The sequence below is a fragment of the Canis lupus genome, unplaced genomic scaffold (assembly GCF_003254725.2).
Source record: "Canis lupus dingo isolate Sandy unplaced genomic scaffold, ASM325472v2 SANDYSCAFF101, whole genome shotgun sequence".
In the NCBI taxonomy this organism is placed as follows: Eukaryota; Metazoa; Chordata; class Mammalia; order Carnivora; family Canidae; genus Canis; species Canis lupus.
The window spans coordinates 195,569-218,904 of NW_026019482.1; the positions used below are offsets into that span (position 1 = coordinate 195,569).

Consider the following 23,336-nt stretch of genomic DNA (forward strand, 5'->3'; position numbering starts at 1 on the left):
AAAACTCATTCTGCAGGCAGTGGGAACTGTGAGGGACTGGGTGTGAGCTCAACTCTCAGAAGAGAGATGCTTTTGGACTCGTGGTTCAGCTAGCTTCTCACGTATGGAACTTAGTATGTAGCACCTGTCTAAGACAGGAATTACTAGGAAATCGCTGGATTCAGCGTGGAGGCACTAGTCTTGTGTGCCGGCACTTTCCACTTACCTCTCACAACACTTCAGTCACGCATCAAGCCTACGCCTGTTAGCAGCGAAGTGTACCTGCAGGCAGGATGTGGGAAGTACAGGCCATAAGCTCAACTCTCAAAAGTGTGTACGCCTGGGAGGCAGATGTCTGCTACCCACTCGTACATTGGAATTAGAAACTAGATACACTCTTTGAGGAAGGCCGTTTGAAATCGCTGTATTCAAATCACATAAGCGGGAGTATAGGCCTGACACTTCCACATGTATTTCCCGGCCTTCTCCCAGCACCTAACATAAGGATATTAGCAGTTATGTCTACGGGCAGGCAGGATGCTGGAGGGTCCTTCCCTGAGCTCAGCTCTCACAAGGAAGCAGGCCTAGAAGCCAGCATTCTACTAGCTCCTTCTGATGGCCGTGAGAACGTAGCAGCATTGTAAGGCGGGACGTTCCATGAATACCGCTCTACTGCACCTGGAGACACAATCATTGAAGCCTGCAGCTGGGCCTTGCGTCCCATGAGCTTCTGACAAACATGTCTAGTGAGGATGTTCGTAACTGCATCTGCAGGCAGTGTGGAACTGGGAAGGACTGCGTGTCAGCTCATCTCGCAGAAGGAAATTCCCCAGAGAGAGAGCCTTCAGCTAGGTACTCAGGTTGGAAGTTAGGATGTAGCTCCCATCTGAGGGAGGAATTCCTAGGAAGTCACTGGATAGAACTAAGAGACACTTGCTTCTTGCAAAACTTGCGTCCTGTATCGAACGAAATCCTTTGGAAGTGAAGCGTACAGGCAGTCAGCATGTGGGAGGTACAAGACATAAGTTCAATCCAAAGGAGTGTGCATGCCTTGGAGGCAGCTGTCCGCTAGGCACGAAATTGACAAGGCAGACACTTGGTTTTCACTCCGGTACTGTCCCGCATACAATGAAATGGTGTGGAACAGTAACGCACAGGCAGTCAGGATGGGGGAGGTACAGGCCACAAGCTCAACTCTCAGAAGTGTGCATGCTTTGCAGGCCTATGTCTGCTAGACACTTAGCGAGGCGAGGTATACCCGAGCTACACTCTAATGCAACAAGGACGTTGGCAATCACTGTATTGAACTCAGATACACGTGAGTGCAGTCCTGACACTTCCACTTGCATTTCTCCAACCTCTCCCAGCACCTAACATAAGGATGTTAGCATCTACGACTACGGGCAGGCAGGATGCGGGAGGATCCTGCTCTGAGCTCAGCTTTCAAATGGAAGCATGCCTCGAAGCCAGGTTTCTACTAACTGCGTTCTGATGGCCATGAGAACGTGGCAGCATTGTAATTCAGGATGCTCCATGAATACCGCTTTACTGCACCCGGACACACAACCTTGAAGCCTGCAGTTTGCCCCTTGCATTTCATGATCTTGTGAAAAACATGTCTAGTGAGGATGTTTGTAACTGCATCTGCAGGCAGTGTGGAACTGGGAAGGACCACGTTTCAGTTCATCTCCGAGGGAGAAGTTCCCCAGAGAGAGAGCTTTCAGCTAGGTACTCAGTTTTGGAAGTTAGTACGTAGCTCCCATCTGAGGGAGGAATTCCTCAGAAGTTGCTGGATTGAACTAAGACACATTTGCCTCTCGCAAAACTTCTGTCCCGTATCGAACGATATCCTTTGGAAGCGAAGCGTACAGGCGGTCAGCATGTGGGCTTTACAAGCCATAAGCTCAACCAAAGGAGTGTGCATGCCTTGGAGGCAGCTGTCCGCTAGGCGTGAAATTGACAAGGCAGACACTTGGTTCTCACTCCGCTACTCTCCCGCATACAATGAAATGCTGTGGAAGCAGAACGTACAGGCAGTCAGGATGGGGGAGGTACAGGCCATAAGCTCAACTCTCAGAAGTGTGTATGCTTTGCAGGCCGATGTCTGCTAGACACTTAGCGAGGCGAGGTATACCCGAGCTACACTCAAACTGAACAAGGACGTTGGCAATCGCTGTATTGAACTGAGATACACGTGAGTACAGTCCTGACACTTCCACTCGCATTTCTCCAATCTCTTCCAGCACTTCACACAAGGATGTTAGCAACTATGAGGCTGGGCAGGCAGGATGCGGGAGGGTCCTGCCCTGAGCTCACCTCTCACAAGAGAGCTTGCATAGAAGTCAGCTTTCAACTCGCTGCATTCTAATGGCCGTGAGACCATAGCAGTTTTCTAACTCAGGAGGTTCGAAGAATACCACTATACTGCACCTGGAGACACCTTCCAGGCCTGCATTATTCCACTTGGGTGTCACAAGCTTCTGACAAACGTCTCTGGTGAAGATGACCTAACCCTCGCCCTAACCCTAAACCTAGCCCTAACTTTAACTCTAACCCCTAACACTAACCCCTAACCCTAAATCACACCCTAACCCCTAACCCTAACTACAAACGTAGCCGAACCCTAACTCTAACCATAACCCAAACCCCAACTCCTAACCTCCTGCCATAATCCCTAAAGTCTAAACCCTAACCCTAACTCTAACTCCTGTCCCTAACCCAAACCCCCATCCTAACTCCTAACCACTGACCCTTACCCTTATCCCTCACCCTAACCTCTAATCTGTAACCATAAGCATAATCACTAACCCCTAACATCTAACCTAAGCCTAACCACAAACCACCTCCCCTCCCCTGACCCTACCATTCATTCTACCCATTCACTTACCCTATGGTTCTGAGGAGTCCCTTCTGACATGGACGTGGCCCCCAACGTCGCCTCCAGAGTCCTCCAGGGGGTCCTGAGGAAGCCGGGCTCCTGTGAATGCGGACGTGGCCCCACGTGTTCCAGAGTCATAGTCAGTGGGTCCTGAGTACTCCGGGTCTCCTCTCAACGTGGAGTATGCCTCCTCTGGAAGGAGGAGGAACATCCTTCTGGATGCCTCACATCCTCTGGAAGCCTCACAGCAGGTTCTCAGGAGGCCGGGGGGTCCTGTCAGCCTGGACATGGCCCCATGTCCCCTGAAAACTCACCGCGGTCCTGAGGAGGCTGTGGGTTCCTGTCAGCCTAGACGCAGCCTCATGTGTCCCGAAGACAAAGTGCAGGTCCTGAGGAGGACGCGGGTCCTCTCAGTCTTGACGTGGCCCCACATTTTCCACAGCCTCACCATAAGACCTGAGGAGGCTGGGGGCTCTTGTCAGAATGGACGTGGCCCCAAATCATCCGAATCATTCACAGCGTGTCCTGAGGAGGCTGGAGACTTCTGTCAGTGTGGATTCGGCATCCACATTTTTCTTAGGCCTCACCACAGGCTCTGACAAGGCTGGGGTCTTCTGTCCGCATGGACGCATCTCCATATTTCCCGAAGTCTACACCGGGGGTCCTGAGGACATCAGCGTCTGGTTGTGTGGACATGGCCCCACGTCCTCCCGAAGCATCACTGCAGGTCCTGAAGCGGCCCTCTGAGGTGGCCGAGGCTCCTGTCACTGTGGATGCGGCCCCCAGCTTCCAGAAGACTCAACTTATGTCCTGAGGGGCCAGTTAGCTCCTGCCAGAGTGGACGCGGCGCACCATCTTTCAGAAGCCTCCCCACATGTTCTGAGGCGGCCCAGGGGCTCCTGTGAGGGTGGATGGGGGCCCACATCTTACTGAAGCCTCCCCGCGGGTCCTGAGGCAGCCCAGGGGCTCCTGTCAGGGTGGGTGCGGGCCCACAATTCCCTGAAGCCTCCCCGCAGGTCCTGAAGCAGCCCAAGGACTCCTGTCAGGGTGGATGTGGGCCCACATCTTCCTGAAGCTTCACCGTGTGTCCTGAGGAGACCGGGGCTCCTGTCAGCGTGAACGCTGTGCAATATCCCCCTGAAGACTCCCCGCACATTCTGAGGAGGCTGTGGCTCATCAGCATGGACATGTCCCCACATCTTCCTCAGGCCTCCCCAGCACAGGCTGGCTCATGTTAGTGCAGGGAGGCGAGGCCTACTGCACATGTCTGCCCCTTGGGCGGTGCCTGGGCTTGGGCGCCCCCTGCGGGATCCTCAGGCACTACAGGAGGCTGTGAAGGAGGCACGTGCTCATCCCGGGGCCCACCTCTGCCTCCTACCAGGCTCCATCTGTGGCCTGTTAGATTCGGAAATGTCTGACTGAAAAGGAGCCCAACACACAGCTTCCCCAAAAATACTTAAGGATAAAGAATTGGAGCCCAAAAGACGCAAAATGAAATGTGGACCAGACTTTTACCACGTCCTGTAAAACTCACTCAACCCTCTTCCACTGTGGGCGGGACGGCGGGCTGGTGCAGACACCATGGAAACAGTGTGGAGGCTCCTCCGGAAGTTACAAATAGAGCTGCCCTGCGACCCGCATGTGTAAAGCCTGGAGCTCACTCCGAAGATACAGATGCAGTGAGATGTGGGACAACGGCACCCCAATGTCCACAGCAGCCAGGTCCACAGTAGCCACAATATGGGAGGACCCTCGGTGCCCTCTGGCAGATGATGGATAAAGAGGATGTGAGATAGATGATGGCCATAGAGAGCGGAATGGTACTCACCTATCAAAGAGCAGGAAATCTTGCCATTTGCAATGACGTGGGTAGAAGTAGAGGGATCATCTTAAGTGAAATAGGTCAGTCGGAAAAGAGAATGACCGTGTGGTGTCATTCATAGGTGGAATTAAAGAAGCAAAGCAGATGAACATCTGTGAAGGGAAGAAAAAACAAATAAGATGAAAACAGATGCAGGAAATACAGACTCTTAATTATAGAAAACAAACTGAGTGTTGCTGCAGGGGAGGGGACAAGGGAGAGGATAACAGGGGACTGGCATGAAGGAGGGCACGTGGTGTCACGAGCACTGCGGTTTTCTCCAACTGGTGAATCCCTGAATTCTTCCTCTGAAAGTATAATACACTATACGTTAATTAATTGGGTTTAAATTAAATTAAGTTAAAAAATCAGTTGTATCAGAGCACGTTTCCTTCTGGACTCTCGGTTCTGCTCTTTCAGCTTATGCTGGGACCAACCCTCGTGGGTCTGGTTTGTTTAAGTAGGCATCAGGCCTCATCCATGGACCAGCCCAGGGCTAGAAATAACGACCCCGAGATCAGGACCAGAGGTGAGGTCAGGAGTCGGATGCTTAACCGACGGAGCCAGGCGGGGTCCCGAGGACAACACTGCTTTATCCTGTGTCTCTGTGACATCGTTTGAAATAGGAAAGTGCTGCGTCCCACTCTGTCCTGCTTCTCCAATACTGATTTGCTCTCCGGGGTCATTTGTGGGGGCGGATAGATGTTATGGGTTTTTTTTTTCCTATTTAGGATCTGCCACCATGATTTGACAGGAATGACATTGAAAGAGAGGGTGGCTTCAGGAACTGCGGACATTTTCACAAGATGAGGCTCCCAAACCACGAGCCCAAGATGGCCTCCCAGAGCCTGGTATGGCTCAGTGCACAAGTCTTCTGCTCCTTTGGTTCAGTCTCATTATTTATTCTCTGTGATGCTCCTGAGAAAGGAGTCACATCCGTCATTTCCTTCCTGAGTGCTCATTGTCAGGACACAGCAAGCCCCAAAATAGAATAAAAACTGAGCCCAGGCCAAATGCAGGAAGCCCCTATTAGAACAGATCTCAATGCCCTTGAAGGCCCCATATCAAAATGTAAACAGAACTTGAGGAATTGCTCCAGCCCTTCGGGAGTTCCCCGAGACCAGCCCTTAAAACTAAGCCAAAACCCACCTCGGGGTCCAAGTCCCTGCTCCATTGTGTCGGGTATACATGGACACAAGCTCGAGCTTGTAAATAAACCCTCGTGTGTTTGCATCAGTGTCAGCTTCTCGGTGGTTTCTCGGATTCACAATCTTGGGCACAACAGTCTGAGATACAAAACCAAAACCAAAAGAAGCTCAGACGCAGGTAGAGTGAACGTAGGGTTCTGAGAGAAGCGGCGGAGACCCGGGGGCTTGGGGGCTCTTCTGTGGAGGCCCCAGCAGACTGGGGGGCAGGATGCTCAGCCCCAGAGCCAGAGGACCTAGAGACCCCACCCGCATCCCGCCCATCAGGGCCTGGTCTCAGGGAGCAGCACAGCGCCACCTGCTGGAGCCCAGAGGCGATGACGCCCACCCCGCCTCTGACCCCCACAGGTGCAACTCCCAGGCAGATGTGCACCTGACAATCAGCGCCAAGGCCCATGCCCAGACCCCACACAGACCATTTGATGCCACCAAGTTGTCAGACCAGAGAGGCTGCAGAGCTTCAGCTTTGCCTCGAAAGTAGAGTCTAGATTCCTTTGTAGTTTGTGCTCTTTTTTCATTTATTTTCTTTGATTCTATTTTATTAATTGCCTTATTTTAACTTTTATGTATGTACCTTATATATTTCTTATTTTTACTTTCATGGTACTTTAATTGTGTTTCTTATTTTGGGATTTAGAATCTTTTAACGAGCAGGCCAAAATAATCTGGGGTTTTTTTGGGGGGGAGGGCAGTTGTTATTGTTTGTCTTGGTTTTTCTTTTTCTTCCTTCTTTCTTTTCTGGAATAAATAATGAGATGGAGAAATTCTCCTCCATAAAATAACATGAGGTAGTACTCACAGCCAGGAAGTTCATCAATACACATATATGATATCTAACTACAGTTTAAAACAATGATTATAAAGATAGCAGCTGGGCTGGAAATAGAGCACAGAAGAAAACTAGAGAATCCCTTACTGTAGAAATAAAAGAACTAAAATCTAGTCAGGCCAACGTTAAAAATGCTATAACTGAGATGCAGTCCCAAGTGGAAGCCTTAAAAACAAGAAACGTTATGGACCATAGAGGCAGACATAGGGAACTCAGCCACTTATTAAAACAATAACATTCATACCATAGGAGACTCAGAAGATGAAGAGAGAGAAAAGGTGGGCCTTGCTCAGCCATTAGAAACAACAAATACCCACCATTTGCTTCAAGGTGGATGGAACTGGAAGGTATTATACTGAGTGACGTAACTCAATCGGAGAAGGACAAACATTGTATGTTCTCATTCATTTTGGGAATATAGATAATAGTGAAAGGGAATATAAGGGAAGGGAGAAGAAATGAGTGGGAAATATCAGAAAGGGAGACAGAACATAAAGACTCCTAACTCTGGGAAAAGAACTAGGGGTGATTGAAGGGGAAGTGGGCGGTGGGTGGGGGTGAATGGGTGACGTGTACTGAGGGGGGCACTTGACGGGATGAGCACTGGGTGTTATTCTGTATGCTGGCAAATAGAACACTAATAAAAGGTAAATTTATTATTAAAAAAAAGAAAGAAACAAAGAGTGGCACCTGGGTTGCTCAGTCAGTTAAGCTTCTGTCTTAGGCTCAGATCATGATCCAGGTCCCAAGGTAGGCTCCCTGTTCATCTGGGAACCTGCTTCTCTCTCTCCCTCTGTCCTGCTCGCTCATGCTTTTTCTCTCCTTACTCTCTCAAATAAATAAATAACATCTTTGAAAAAAATAATCAAACAAACCTAGAGGGAAGAGAAATCTCCCATGTAGAAGAATTTCAAACAATTTGTGCAGACATTCCACCGTCAAGTTCATGAGCATAGCTTTCCACTCTAATGTGTGCAATACACATAGTAACTTCCTTCTACAAAATATATTATGAAAAACTTAAAATAATAATGATAATATAATAATAATAATAATAATAATCAGTTTACTACGGAGAAAGCTGACAAACCCTACTTCAGCAAAATGACCAGAACGATGCCAAGACTGATAAATCATGTAGATAGTATCTATTCTTTGTATGATATAATGAAAATGGCAGTATATCTCTGTATATAATCTACAGAAATATTTCAATCATGATATAAACAACAGACATGTCCCAACTGAGGGAAATTTTACAAAATACTCTACTTCTCAAAGTGTTCCAGTTCAACAAATCAAGGAAAGCCTGAAAGACTGTCACAATCCAGAGGAGCCTAAGAAAATAGGAGGACAAATAGAATGTCATATGAGGGGTGGTAACTTAGCAAAAACTAAGGAAATCTGAATAAAGTATGGTCTTTGGTTAATGCGAATATTTTAATATTGATTCATTAGCTAATATTTGTACCATACTAATATAAGATATCAATAATTGGAGAAATTGAGTGCAAGTGCATGCGAATGCTCTGTACTATCTTCTCAATTTTCCTATAAATCTTTGTTTTTTTCCTAATAAATAAGATTTATTTTGAAAATTGACTAAAATGAATCAGGCTCCAAGTGTGAAGACATTTTAAGAATCGTTGAATTAATTTTGCCTTATTCTTAAAGAGTTCCTTCCATGGGAACAAAGTAAGAATTTTAGATCAGAAGGAAAGAAAAACACTTAGGAACACGTATAATGCCTCCTCAACCTGAAAAGCAGGAACGGATAATAAATAGCAAAAATCAGATAAAAATAATTCTAGTATAATAGACACCATATTGCAAGTGTGTTTAAAATTAGCAATGTATAACATTTATTTCCCTGACATTTGTCTTCCAGAGAGTTCACAGTGTTTCAGTGTCAGTTGAAAAAGGGGAAGAATCTCAGGGAAGAATCCTTCACATAATAATAGGACCATTGGTAATAATGTCTCTCAGTTCTTTCCAAATCCATAAAGATGCATTTCCTGATGAGTGACTGTGCTGTGAAGAAAGAGAAGACATTCCCTCATCCCTCTGATTTACTTGTGTCAGAATATTTTAACCATAGTACTACGGATAGTAAATTATCCTTATTAACAGGAAATACATCTCAGATTGGAATCTGAGCAATCAGAAGTGCAGAGAAAAAACACTTTGACTCGCTCTTCATCTTATAAAGACAACGGACAGCTTTTCTATGTACAAAGTCAGTTGTCAAGATAGCCTCAGGGAGTAAGAGTCTGCAGTATCGAATCCCGCTGCAGAACTGGGACGCCCAGGAGCCAGGTCTTCCTGATTCCAAATCCCAGGGCCTGTCCCCCAACACACGCTGCCAGGCTGAGGTCATTTGCAATTGCTTTCTTAGGAGCTCCTGGGAAGGGGGTAGGAGCTAGCTAGGATGGGAATGGATACAAGGAGGCCGAGAAAATGAAGGCCTTTCCACTTTAAGTTCAGCGTTCGAAAATGTCAAGCCATCCCAGGCCCCTGTGAAGAAGAGCTGAAATTTACATTACTTCAGTTGCAGGAAAAAAACAAAAGTTTACAGCTTATTGCCCTGGAAAGCCCCACAATAGAATAAGAACTGAGCCCACGCCAAGGGCTGGAAGCACCTATTAGAATGAGAACAGAGCTCAATGCCCTTGAAAGCCCCATATCAAAATGTAAACAGAACTTGAGGAATTGTTCCAGCCCTTCTGGAGGTCCCTGAGACAAGCCCTTAAAACTAAGCTAAAACCCAACTCGGGGTCCAGGTCCCTGCTCCACTGTGTTGGGTTCGTGTGTACTTGAACACAAGCTCGAGTTTGGAAATCAACCCTCATTTGTTTGCATTGGTGTCAACTCTGTAGTGGTTTCTCAGATTCGCAATCTTGGGCACAACACCCCATGTCCCCTCCCCACCTGAGCTGAACCCCTATGCCCTCCAACCCAGGCTGTCCCTCAGTCACCTCCCCGCCCACTACAGCTGGGCACAAGCCCTCACGCAGTTCCACGGGCACGGTGGGCACTCCCACCATTCCCGGCCTCCCAGAGGAAGGAAGGAGGTTTCTGCAGGACACACTCCCATGGTTGCCCCAGGGCTCCCTGACCAGCAAAGCAGCTCATGACAGGTCAGGGTCTGTATCCCTGATGCCTGCTCCTCCTCCCCGGTTTTCCCACAGGAAATGAAGGAGGAGGCCCTGGTACTCCTCCTAGGAAATCACGCAGGTAGACCTGGACGTCAACAGGACATTCAGCAGTCACATCATGTTTTGGTACTACTATAGGGTAGGGTGAGGCTGAGGGGCCAGGGGGGATCGGGCTCCGGGTGAGGACCAGGGGCTTCTGGGTCGGGAACACAGGGCTTCCGAGGCTGGGAGAAGAACAGCAACAGCAACACACAGCTGCATGGTAAGGTGCTGGTGATGTACACCGTGCCCCCTCCCCCGGGTTCTCAGGGATGAGGAGGCCACTAGGATGGGGCCTCCAGGGGTTGCCATGTGAGCTGAACCCCAAAGGTGTGAGGGACGATCCTCTGAAAAGCAGGGTGCAGGCCGTGGGGGGCAGTAAGGGGACCTGGGGGCTGGGTGTATGGCTGTGACTGGAGGAGGACACACATCGATCCGATGAGGGTCAGATGGGTCAGGGTGACACCCCCTCTCAGTGCTTTATATATTTCTAAATTCTATGCATTTAATTTGAGACAATTTGCAATTTGTAAACATACATAGTATGATGACCCGAGATATTGCCCCCAGTCCAGCCAGGGCCCTGCACTGACCACACGGGGACCCAGGAGCAGGTGTCACAGCAAACCCCAGACTGGGGTCGCCTTTATCTGTAGACGTCTCCCCATGCATCTTAGAGAAAGGGTTTACCGGGTGTCTGCCAGCCCCCCACCCCATCCCCCCATTTCCCAGAAACACATCATCCCCCTACATCATCATCCCCCATGGCCTTGCCCCTACACCATCCCCCTCACACACACAAAGCCCCACACAATCCCCACCCACACTATACCTCAACACTATCCCCCCTACACCAGCCCCCAACTCCACCACCATCATACACATGCCCCCACATCATCCACCCCCACACCATCGGCCCTGAGCAAGGAACCGGTGCAGCTGCCCCCTGTGGGACATGCTCAGCCTCCCCGGGGTTCTTTGGATACCCTGCTCCCATCAGAAGCCTGGGTGTCCCATAAAGTACCCAGGGGTTGCAGGGAGGAGGGAAGACAGGGAGCCCCCGAAATGGTGTGTTCAGGTGAGTGGTGCAGAGGACCCACTGTGCCCTGCCTCCGCCCACTGTCCCTCCTGGAGCGTGGCACACCCTGCACAGGAACCAGCCCCTAACCTAGAGGGACCTGGGCTGACTGGGCACCAGGCTCTGGGGAGCTGGGTTGATTTGAGCCCCCACGAGGCCCAACACAAAGACTAATGGGATCCAGCCCCCCCATGGCCGTCGCCAGCCCTGGATTCTGGCCCCGGGCTGAGCGAGCCTTCTCACAGTTGAATGTGGCCTTCTGGGCACTGGGCGAGCCCCACAGGTCCAGGTCGCTGACCTAGGGCAGACCGGGGGATCCCGGGACACCCCAGGGTGGGGAGAGCAGGGGTAGGCCGGTGGGCCCCACCCATACCCACACCAGGAGGCAGGCTCCTACAGGTGTTGGGGCCCCAGGGGTCCCAAGGCCGGGGTCCAGCTGCCCTGCAGGGACCCAGCACAGGAGCCCATGAGCTGCAGTTCCAGGTCAGCTCTGCTGTCCTCAGAACCGTCACTCAGGCTGAAGCCTCAGGACACACGCCCCCAACCAGAGTCCACACATGCTTCCAGGTGGGGGACTCCAGCACTCACCCCCCCAACCCGTGTGATTCTTGCCCTCCCCTAAAGACTAAAAGGTCTCCTTCCCCAGGTGAAGGCGCGCACCCTCTGCTCTGAGCCCATTTGCTGTACAAATTCAATAAAGTGTTGTGGTGTGAAAATGCACAACCAGCCCGTTTCTGTGTCTCCCAGAACTCTGAGTATAGGGCGTGGAGAGACCCCCAGAGAGGAGGAGGGGGCACCACCGAGGCCCCAACCAGCCCATGCAGGGGCGCCGCTAGGCACACACAGCTGACGTCCCACGTGCCATCCAGGAGTGGCCGGACGCCAGGGTCAGGCCTCACAGACTTTACTGGGACTCAGCCTGTGCCCTGTGCGCCAGAATGGGCGGGACAGAGTGACAGCCAGGGAGCCTCAGGTCACCAGGGTCTGTGCAAAGTGACCTGAGAGGTCACTGCTCCCTCTGTCCAGGGGGCCGGGCCTGGCCGGGTTCCGGGGCACTTCCTCCCCTCCCCGCATCTCCGTGCCTGGGTGCCTTGGGCACAGAGGGCCTGCGGGGCGGTCAGCGTGGCCGTGGAAGTGATATCAGGACAGCAGGCCCTTGTGCTGTGCCCAAGATTGCGAATCCGAGAAACCACCAAGGAGCCGACACCGATGAAACTCCTGAGGGTCTCTTTACAAGCTGGAGCTTGGGTCCAAGTGCACCAGACACATTGGAGCAGGGACTTGGACCCTGAGACTAAGAGGCGAGGCAGCTCGTGGACCAGTGGACCATGGGATACGCAGAAAGTTGCACAATCATGTCGGTCCACATGTAGTTGGCCGACTGAATTACACCTTACCCTATAGTATCCACTTGAGCTGGTCTATTACTTTGGTCAGAATTGGTGCATGATTTTGGCGGGCACAAAGCAGGGTTACCTTGTTATGAGCTGATTTCCAATTAGGGTGTGCCCAGCGGCCTGACTAGGGTGGGGCAGCGCCTTAAGCCATAAGTAGACCATTTGGGGGTCATAGGGGAGGTGGCAGATGTAGCACAAAATGGAATGAGCCCTGCTCTCTTTGTCCAGGGGTAGGGGATTTTTGTTAAATTTCCTGGTTCCCACACTTACAGCTCATGCACCTGGGCCACCCTCACCAGGTGGACCCAGCATGCACACCTTGTGGTGCTGGATCTCTCATACCAACGTGTGGAGGGCACCCTCCTTGCCCGAGTGAGTAAGGGGTGGGTGAGCATGGGGCTCGGCCTGAAGGCCAGTCAGGACAGGGGACCGACAACCCCAGCCCCATCCCCACCCTGACTCCCACATACAGGCAGCCACATGGCTCCCCACCATAGGCAGCTGGCTCCTCAGGAGCTCCCCCCAAGGGTGGCCCGAATGTCTGGCTCCCTGCTGGAGAGGCATTGGGGAGAAGAGAAGCAGCAAGCGCTTGGCAGGACCCACTGCCGGACATGGGAATGTGGCCGAGCCGGACCTTCCAGCTCAGCTGACCCTCCAGCAGAAAGACACTGCATGAGCGAGCCCCGGGGGGGACAGGAGAGCCCAGCTAGCCACCCAGCGCCAGCACCAGAAATGAGGTTTTGCCAACCATTTCGGGGTTTTGGGTTACCCAGCCATAGGATCCAATAGGTGCACATGATAGCTGCATGTCATAGAGACACACACACCCCAAAACCAACAAAAGTCGGAATGCCCCCAATGTTGTCAAACAGCAGCCAGATGGTTACATACAAGTCGCTGTGATCCCCAATAGGATACATGGAAGACGCTATAAACCATGACTGCAGACGTGCTGGAGGCATGGAGATGTGCCTGCTGGGTTCCAACAAGGAGCACAGAGGGGAAGGATGCATCCTACGGACAGGGGGCACCTCCTAGGAAAGGACACCAGGTCCCTGTGAAGGCTACAGAGGGTGAAATCTCTCCTCTTCTCTTTGTGCTTCTGGTTTTCCTCCTACATGACATTGTCCTCAATCATATTAGAAAGAAGTTATTTTATGTTTTTAAATTTCTTTTTATTGGAGTCCAATTTGTATGAATTCTTTCTTCAGCAAGGGTGTCATTCAGGAGAGAAGAAGAGAGAAAGATTTTCCTAGACAGGCAACATAAAAAGGAGTTCATGACCACTTAACCAGTCCAGTAAGGAATTTTAAGAGGGACTCTTCTAGTGGGGGAAAAAAGAGAACAAAAGAAACAAAGACTAGAAAGAACCAGAGAACGTCACCAGAAACACCAACTCTTCCGGAAACACAAAGGCACAAAGTTCATATCTTTGAATAATCACTCTGAATGCTGATAGACTAAATGCTCCAATCAAAAGATACAGGGTATCAGAGTGGCTTAAAAAACAGGATCCGGGATGCCTCGGTGGCTCAGGGGTTGAGCCTCTACCTTTGAATCAGGGTGTGATCCTGGAGTCAGGGATCGAGTTGCATATTCTGCTCCTGGTGGGGAGCCTGCTTCTCTCTCTGCCTAATTTTCTAGCTGCCTCTCTCTCTCTCTGTCTCTCTCTCTCTCTCTCATAAATAAAATCATTATTTAAAAAACAAGATCCATGTATGCTGCCTACAAGATGCTCACATTAGACTTATAGACACCAGGAGATTGAAAGTCAGGGAATGGAAAGTCATCTATCACGCTAATGCATATCAAAAGAAAGCTGGAGGACCCATACTTATATCAGACAAAGGAGATTTGAAACCTAACCCTGGGGGATACCTGTTGGCTCAGTGGTTGAGCATCTGCCTTCGGCTCAGGGCTGATCCTGGGATCCCAGTATCGAGTCCCACATCGGCCTCCCTTTGTGGAGCCTGCCTTTCCCTCTGCCTATGTTTTGCCTCTGCTTCTCTGTGTATCTTTCATGAATAAATAAATAAAATATTTAAATTTCAAAAAGAAAGAACAAATAGTATAAGAAGAGATGAAGAAGGGCATTATTTCATAATTAAAAAGACTCTCTATCAAGATCAAACAACTAAATATTTATGCTGCCAACATGGGAGTACCTAAATATAGAAACCAATTAACAGCAAACGTACAGGAACTCACTGATAATAATACAGTGACAGGGGATTTTAACACCCACTTATGGCAATGGACTGATTGTCTATACAGAAAATCAACAGGGGAACAATAGCCTTGACACACTGAACCACAGGGACTCAACAGATATAGTCTGAACATTTCATCCTAAAGCAGAATACACATTCCTTCCTTTCTTTATTATTTATGATAGTCACAGAGAGAGAGAGAGTGAGAGAGGGGCAGAGACATTGGCAGAAGGAGAAGCAGGCTCCATTCACCAGGAGGCCACCGGGGGATTCGATCCTGGGTCTCCGGGATCGCAACATGGGCCAAAGGCAGGCGCTAAACTGCTGCGCCACCCAGGGATCCCTACACATTCCTTTCAACTGCACATGGGACATTCTCAAGAACAGATCATATCATGGCCCACAAATCAGCCCTCAACAGGTACAACAGGTACAAGAAGGTTGATATCACACCCTGTACATTTTTGGACCACAACGCTATGAAACTTGAAGTCGACAGTAAGAAAAAAAAATTGGACAGACCAAAAATACGTGGAGATTATGAACATCCTACTAGAGAATGAATGGAGCAACCAAGAAATTAAATAGGAAATTTAAAACAAATGAAAATGAAAACATGTTTCTCAAAACCTCTGGGATGTAGCAAAGGCAGTCCTAAGAGGGAAGTACATAGCAATACAGGCCTACCTCAAGAAACAAGAAGTCTCCAATACACAACCTAACCCGACACCTAAAGGAGCTGGAAAAGGAATAGCAAACATAGCCTGAAGCCTACAGAAGAAGGGAAAAAATAAAGATGAGAGAAGAAATAAACAATGCAGAAACAACAAAACAGAATGGAATAACGAAACTAAGAGCTGGTTCTTCAAAATAATTAATAAAATAGACAAAGCCCTAGCCAGCCTTATCAACGAGAAAAGAGAAAAGACCTATATAAATAAAGTCACAAATGAGAGAAGAGAGATCACAATCAACACCAGAAAAATAAGACAATTATAAGGGAATACTATGAAAGATTATACGCTAACAAACTGGGAGACCAGGAAGAATTGGAGAGATCCCTAGAAATGTGCAAACAATCAAAACAGAAATAGGAAGAAATAGAAATGTGAACAGACCCATAACTAGCAAAGGAATTGAATCAGCAAGGTACCTGGGTGCCTCAGTGGTTGAGCATCTGCTTTGGCTCAGGTCACGATCCCAGGATCCTGGGGCATCAAGTCCCACATCAGGCTGCCCACATGGAGCCCCATTTTCCCTCTGCCTATACCTCTGCCTCTCTGCATCTCCCATGAATACATAAATAAAATGTTTAAAAAAGAGAAAGATATAAAGATGAGAAAGGACCCAAATAAAATCACAAATGAGAAAAGAGAAATAACAACCAACACTACAAGTACAAACGTTTATAAGAGAACATTATGAAAAATTATATGCCAGCAACCCCGAACCTGGAAGAAATAGATCAATTCCTAGAAATATATAACATAGCAAAAATGAAAAAGGAAGAAATAAGAAACTTGAACACACAGATAACCAGCAGAGAAATTGAATCAGCAATCAAGAATCTCCCAACAGGAGACGCTTAGATCAATAGAATAGAATGGAAAGCCGAAACAAGATACAAACCTGTAACTCTATGGTCCATTAATCGACAACAAGGCAGGAAGGAATATCCAATGGCACAAAGACAGTCTCTTCAACAAACCCTAACCCTGACCCCAGGATAAGAACAAATGGTGTTGGGAAAACCAGGCAGCCACATGCAGAAGAATGAAACTGGACCACTTTCTTACACCATCTATATAAAAAATAAATTCAAAATGGATGAAAGACCTAAATGTGAGACCTGAAACCATACAAAGAAGAAAAGATAGGCAGCAACATCTTTGACATTGGCCATTGGATCTTCTTTCCAAATATGCATCTGAGGCGAGTGAAACAAAAGCAAAAATCCTATTGGGAGTTCATCAAATTGAAAAGCTTCTGCAAAGTGAAGGAAACAAGCAACGCTAAAATGCAACATACAAAATGAGAGGAGATATTTGTAAGCAACACATCCAATAAAGAGTTAGTATGCAAAATACGTAAAGCAAATATAAATCTCAGCATCCTAAACACAAATTATCCAACTGCAGATGGGAAGAAGACATGAATGGACTTTGTCTCTGTCAAGACATCCAGATGGCCACCAGACACACGGACAGACACTCAGCGTCACCCATCATCAGGGAAATGCAAACCAAAACCACAATGAGATGTCACCTGACAGCCGACAGAATGGCTAAAATTAACAACACAAGAAACAACAGATGTTGGTGAGGCTATGGAGAAGGGGGAGCCCCCTTACACTCCTCGTGGTCATGTGAACAGGTGCAGCTACTGTGGAAAACAGTGTGGAGGGTCCTCAAGAAGTTAAAAGTACAAATACCCTATGATTCCAAAATTGCACAGCTAGGTATTTTTCCCGAGGATATAAAAGTAGTCTCTTAGATTCAAAGAGGGACACGCAGCCTAGAGTTTGTAGCGGCGTTATCAACAATAGCCAAACTGTGGATATAGCCCAGATGTCCATCGACAGATGAATGGGCAGAGACGATGTGGTAAATATACACACTGCGACATCACTCGGTCATCACAAGGGATGAAATGAAGCCATTTACAATGACGTGGGAGAATTGTAAAGGACTTATGCTCAATGAACTCAGTCAGAGAAAGACAGATAGCAAATACCATACAATTGCATTCACATGTGAATTTTAAGAAACCAAACAAATTGGCAAGGGGATCGATAGGGTGGGATGAGAGAAGCAAACCAAGAAACTCACTCTTAACCACAGAGAATAAAATAATAGATACCAGAGGAAGGTGGGGGGGGATGGGGAATCAGGCGATGGGGATAGTGGAGGGCACCTGTGACCAGTACCAGGCGTTGCATCCAAGGGTTGAATCAGTATGTGGCAAACCTGAAAATATATCATACTGTGTTTACAAACAGGAATTCAATAAAAGTTTAAAATAATAATTGTTAGTATCGAAGAAACATGTGCGCACAAGAGATAAAATCAGAAAGGCAACTGAAAATCCAAATAAAGAGTATTTAGAGCCACAAATCCCCTCCTTAGCTCAGCTCGGGAGAAGCCTGCCATGTCTTTTCTGACCCCAGCAGAAGCCTGTATTTTGATTCTCTGGGGAGGCCACTGACTTGTTGGAATCAAGCTATCTTTGAACCCAAAACCTAAATAGTGTGCATAAAACTAAACTGCCCAAGATACTAGGAGTCCCAGTGCACGCACAGGCCAAGACCCAAACTCTAACCATACACAGACATATCCCTAACCCTACACTTAAGCCTAATGTTAACCTAAACCTTAAACAAGACCTATCACTAATCAAAAACCAAACACAAACCCCAAGACCGAAACACATTCACTGAACCTACCTGCCAAGCCTCACCCTAACTCCTAAACCTATTCTTAGGTTTCCTTAACCCTGACCCCTACCTTAAATCTAACCCTAACCCTAAACTCTAACCCTAACCTTAACTTAATGTATTCAAATCCTATTCTTAACCTTATCCTGTACCCTAACCGTAACCCTCTAATACTAACCCTATCTCATACCCCAAACCGTACCCTAACCCGTACCCTAAAACTAACCCCTAACCCACTGCCTAACCCTATCTCTTACCCTTTTCCAAAACCGTACACTGACCCTACCCTGACCCTGACCTGACCATTACCCCTAACCAAACACTAACCCTAATCCTAACCCCTATCCTAACCCTCCCGCTCACCCTAACTCTAAACCTAGCCCTAACTTTAACCCTAAACCCTAACCCTAACAACTAACCCTAACTCACGTCCTAACACCTAACCCTAACTGCAAACCTAATCACAACCCTAACACTAACCATAACCCTAACCCCAACTCCTAACATCCTGTCCTAATCCCTAAGCCTAAACCCTAACCCTAACTCTAAATCCTGTCCCTAACACTAACCCTAACCCCTTTCATTAATCCCTAACCCCCATCCAACTCCTAACCACTCACCCTTACCCTTATCCCTCACGCTATCCTCTAATCCGGAACCATAAGCATAATCACTAAACCCTAACATCTAACCTAACTTAACCACCAACTGCCTCCCCTCCCCTGACCCTACCACTCATTCTACCAATTCACTTACCCTGTGGTTCTGAGGAGTCCCTTCTGATGTGGACGTGGCCCCCAATGGCGCCTCCAGAGTCCTCCAGGGGGTCCTGCGGAAGCCAGGATCCTGTGAGTGTGGACGTGGCCCCACGTGTTCCTGAGTCATAGTCAGCAGGTCCTGAGGACGCCGGGTCTCCTGTCACTGTGGACTATGCCTCACATCCTCTGGAAGCCTCACAGCAGGTCCTCAGGAGGCCGAGGGCTCCTGTAAGCCTGGACATGGCCCCATGGCCCCCAGAAAACTCACCGCGGGTCCTGAGGGGGCTGTGGGCTCCTGTCAGCATAAACACAGCCCCATATATCCCGAAGCCAAAGGGCAGGTCCTGAGGAGGCCAGAGACTCCTGTCAGTGTGGATTCGGCACCCACATCTTTCTTATGCCTCACCACAGGCCCTGACAAGGCTGGGGTCTTCTGTCTGCATGGAAGCATCCCCATATTTCCCGAAGTCTACACCGGGGGTTCTGAAGACGTCAGCGTTGTGGTGTGGGCGTGGCCCCATGTCCTCCCATAACGTCACTGCGGGTTCTGAGGAGGCCAGGGCTCCTGACACCGTGGATGCGGCCCCCACCTTCCAGAAGCCTCAACTTATGTCCTGAGCGGCCCGGGAGCTCCTGCCAGAGTGGACGTGGCACCACAGCTTCCTGAAGCCTCCCTGCAGGTCCTGAAGCGGCCCAGGTGTTCCTGTCAGGGTGGATGCGGGCTCACATCTTCCTGAAGCCTCACCGCGGTTCCTGAGGAGACCGGGGCTCATCAGCGTGGATGCGTCCCCATGTCCTCCTCAGGCCTCCCCAGCACAGGTGGGCTCCTGTTAGTGCAGGTGGACGAGGCCTACTGAGCCTTCCCAGCCCTTGAGCAGGGCCTGGGCTCGGGCGCCTCCTGCAGGACGCTCAGGCACTGCAGGAGGCCATGCAAGAGGCAGCGTCCCCGTACACGGGACCACACCTGCCTCCTTCCAGGCTACAGCTGAGGCCTATGAGCTTCGGAAATGACTCACTGAAACAGAGCCCAATACCTGGCTTCCCCAGAAATACTTAAGGACAATGATTAGAGCCCACAGGACACAAAAAGAAATGTGTACCAGACTTTAACCACGTCCTGCAAAACTCACTCAACCCTCTTCCTCTGTGGGCGGGACCGCAGGCTGGTGCAACCACCCTGGAAACAGTGTGGAGGCTCCTCAGGAAGTTATAAATAGTGCCGCCCTATGACCAGCAGGTGCACGGCCTTAGCTCACCCCGAAGATACAGATGCATGAGACTCGGGGACACCTGCACCCCAATGTCCAGTAGCCACACTGTGGGAGGAGCCTTGGTGCCCTCAGGCAGATGATGGATAAAGAAGATGGAAGATAGATGATGGTCATAGATGATAGATAGTTAGATGATAGGAATGGTACTCAGCTATCAAAGAGAAGAAAATATTGCCATTTGCAATGACGTGGATAGAACTAGAGGGATCTTGTTAAGTGAAAAAAGTCAGTCAGGAAAGAAAATTACTGTATTGTTGCATTCATAGGTGAAATTAAAGAAGCAATGCAGATGGGCATCTGTAAAGGGAAGGAAAAACAAATAAGATGAAAACAGACATGGAGGAAAAAGACTCCAGGAAGGAGGAAACAAACTGAGGGTTGCTGGAGGGGAGGGGAGTGGAGGGACAGGGTAACTGGTAGACGGGGCATGAAGGAGGGCACGTGATGTCATGAGCCCTGGTGTTATCTCCAACTGGTGAATCCCTGAATTCTACCTCTGAAAGTATAATACACTATACTCTTAATTAATTGGGTTTAAATTAAATTAAGTTTAAAAAATCAGTTGACGGTATCGGAGTGCATTTTCTTCCAGGCTCTCTATTCTGCTCCTTCAGCTTATGCCAGAACCACACCCCTGTGGGTTTGGTTTGTTTAAGTAGGCTCCATGCCTCGTCCACAGTTCAGCACAGGGCTAGAATTCATGACCCCGAGATCAAGACCAAGGGTGAAGTCAGGAGTCGGATGCTTAACCAACGGAGCCAGCCGGGGCCCGAGAACCACACTGCTTTATCCTGTGTCTCTGTGACATTGTTTGAAATAGGAAAGTGGAGGGAGGGGCAAGATGGCAGAAGAGAGGGTCCCCAAATCACCTGTCCCCACCAAATTACCTAGATAATATTCATCATCCTGAAAATCTCTCTCTTTAAAAAGAGAGACCAGCTGGAATGCTACAGTGAGAAGAGTTCACACTTCTATCAAGGTAGGAAGAGGGGGGAAAAGAAATAAAGAAACAAAAGGCATCCAAGGGGGAGGGGCCCCACGAGGTGCCGGGCTAAGGCTGGGGCGAGTGCCCCCAGGACAGGAAAGCTCTGTCCTGGAGAAGCAGGAGCTTCACCAATCTTCCTGGGTGGAAAGGCACCCGCAGGGAGTTGGAGCAGGATGCCAGGATGGCGGGGATGCCCTCGGGCTCCCTGGAACACTAACAGACACCTGCGCACCCAGGAGACTGCACCATACCCCGCGGCCGAGCTCCCTAAAAGACTGCAGGGCCCATGGCTGGACCCGGAGCAGCTCGGAGGGGCTCGGGCGGCGGCTCCGCATGGAGGGGGCTGCGAGGCCAGGAGCAGCTCGGAGGGGGCTCCAGCAGAGGAAGAGGATCCCTGCGGAGAGGGCTGCGGGGCTCTGGGACCAGCTCAGAGGGGCTCGGGCAGCAGCGCCGCGGAGGCGGCTGTGTGGCCGGGAGGGGGAATCCAACAGCGCAGGCACTGGAGCACAGGGTGCCAGGACACAGCCCAGGATTTGGCCTCCCCCTGGGACAGGCAGAGCCCGGGAAGGCCCACGACAGCTAGGACGCTTCTGCCCAGAGCTGAGCAGATCAGCGTCCCCTGCCTTGGCACCTCCAGGTCCTGCAGAGGGAGAGCTCTATAGTTACTGTGGGAGCTGAATCCAGGGCTCCAGAGCTGCTGGCGTCACTGGAATGGTTCCTCCTGGGGCCTCACGGGTTAAACAACCCCCACTGAGCCCTGCACCAGGCAGAGGGCAGAGCAGCTCCCTCAAGAGCTAACACCTGAAAATCAGCACAACAGGCCCCTCCCCCAGAAGACGAGCTAGACGGACAAGTTCCAGGGGAAGTAAACGGACTTAAAGTATACAGAATCAGAAGATACTCTCCCGTGGTTTTTCTTTTCTTTTCTTTTTTCTTTTCTTTTCTCTTCTCTTCTTTTCTTTTCTTTTCTTCTTTCTTGATTTGTTGCATCCCCCACCCTTTATTCCTTTCTTTCTTTTTCTTTCTCTTTTTCTTCTTTTTTCTTTTTTTTCTTCCTTTTCTCTTTTTCTCTTTTCTTTCCTTCTTTCTCTCCTCTCTTTTTCTCCTTTTCCCAATACAATTTTTTTGGCCACTCTGCACTGAGCAAAATGAATAGAAGGAAAACCTCACCTCAAAAGAAAGAATCAGAAACAGTCCTCTCTCCTAAGAGTTACAAAATCTGGATTACAATTCAATGTCAGAAAGCCAATTCAGAAGCATGATTATACAGCTACTGGTGGCTCTAGAAAAAAGCAGAAAGGACTCAAGAGACTTCATGACTGCAGAATTTAGATACAATCAGGCAGAAATTAAAAATCAATTGAATGAGATGCAATCCAAACTACAAGTCCTAACGACGAGGGTTAAGGAGGTGGAAGAACGAGTGAGTGACATAGAAGACAAGTTGATGGCAAAGAAGGAAACTCAGGAAAAAAGAGACAGACAATTAAAAGACCAGGAAGACAGATTAAGGGAAATAAACAACAGCCTGAGGAAGAAAAACCTACTTGTAATTGGGGTTCCCGAGGGCGCCGACAGGGACAGAGGGCCAGAATATGTATTTGAACAAATCCTAGCTGAAAACAATCCTAATCTGGGAAGGGAAACAGGCATTCAGATCCAGGAAATAGAGAGATCCCCCCCCTAAAATCAATAAAAACCGTCCAACACCTCGACATTTAATAGTAAAGCTTGCAAATTCCAAAGATAAAGAGAAGATCCTTAAAGCAGCAAGAGACAAGAAATCCCTGACCTTTATGGGGAGGAGCATTAGGGTAACAGCAGACCTCTCCACAGCGACCTGGCAGGCCAGAAAGGGCTGGCAGGATATATTCAGGGTCCTCAATGAGAAGAACATGCAACCAAGAATACTTTATCCAGCAAGGCTCTCATTCAAAATGGAAGGAGAGATAAAGAGCTTCCAAGACAGGCAGGAACTGAAAGAATATGTGACCTCCAAACCAGCTCTGCAAGAAATTTTAAGGGGGACTCTTAAAATTCCCCTTTAAGAAGAAGTTCAGTGGAACAATCCACAAAAACAAGGACTGAATAGATATCATGATGACACTAAACTCATATCTGTGGATAGTAACTCTGAACGTGAACGGGCTTAATGACCCCTTCAAAGGCGCAGGGTTTCAGACTGGATAAAAAAGCAGGACCCAACTATTTGCTGTCTACAAGAGACTCATATTAGACAGAAGGACACCTACAATCTG

At 48.9% G+C, this 23,336-nt stretch overlaps 2 long non-coding RNA genes across 3 annotated transcripts in view; one reads left to right on the forward strand and one right to left on the reverse strand.

Moving 5' to 3' along the window:
* Positions 1-1,045: 1,045 nt before the first annotated feature.
* Positions 1,046-23,336, forward strand: part of LOC125754764 (uncharacterized) — a 37,871-nt gene continuing 15,580 nt past the window's right edge. The window contains exons 1-2 of the long non-coding RNA XR_007409578.1: positions 1,046-1,154; positions 2,031-2,107. This is a non-coding gene — a long non-coding RNA (uncharacterized LOC125754764). The remainder of the gene's footprint in view (positions 1,155-2,030; positions 2,108-23,336) is intronic.
* Positions 1,121-22,688, reverse strand: LOC125754763 (uncharacterized). 2 transcript variants are annotated; one of them, XR_007409576.1, is made up of 4 exons: positions 18,821-22,688; positions 4,686-4,831; positions 2,867-3,946; positions 1,121-1,991 (listed from the first exon to the last, which is right to left on the reverse strand). It is a non-coding gene; the product is annotated as an uncharacterized LOC125754763 (long non-coding RNA). The 2 variants fall into 2 exon arrangements; XR_007409577.1 differs by lacking the exon at positions 18,821-22,688 and adding an exon at positions 5,868-5,999.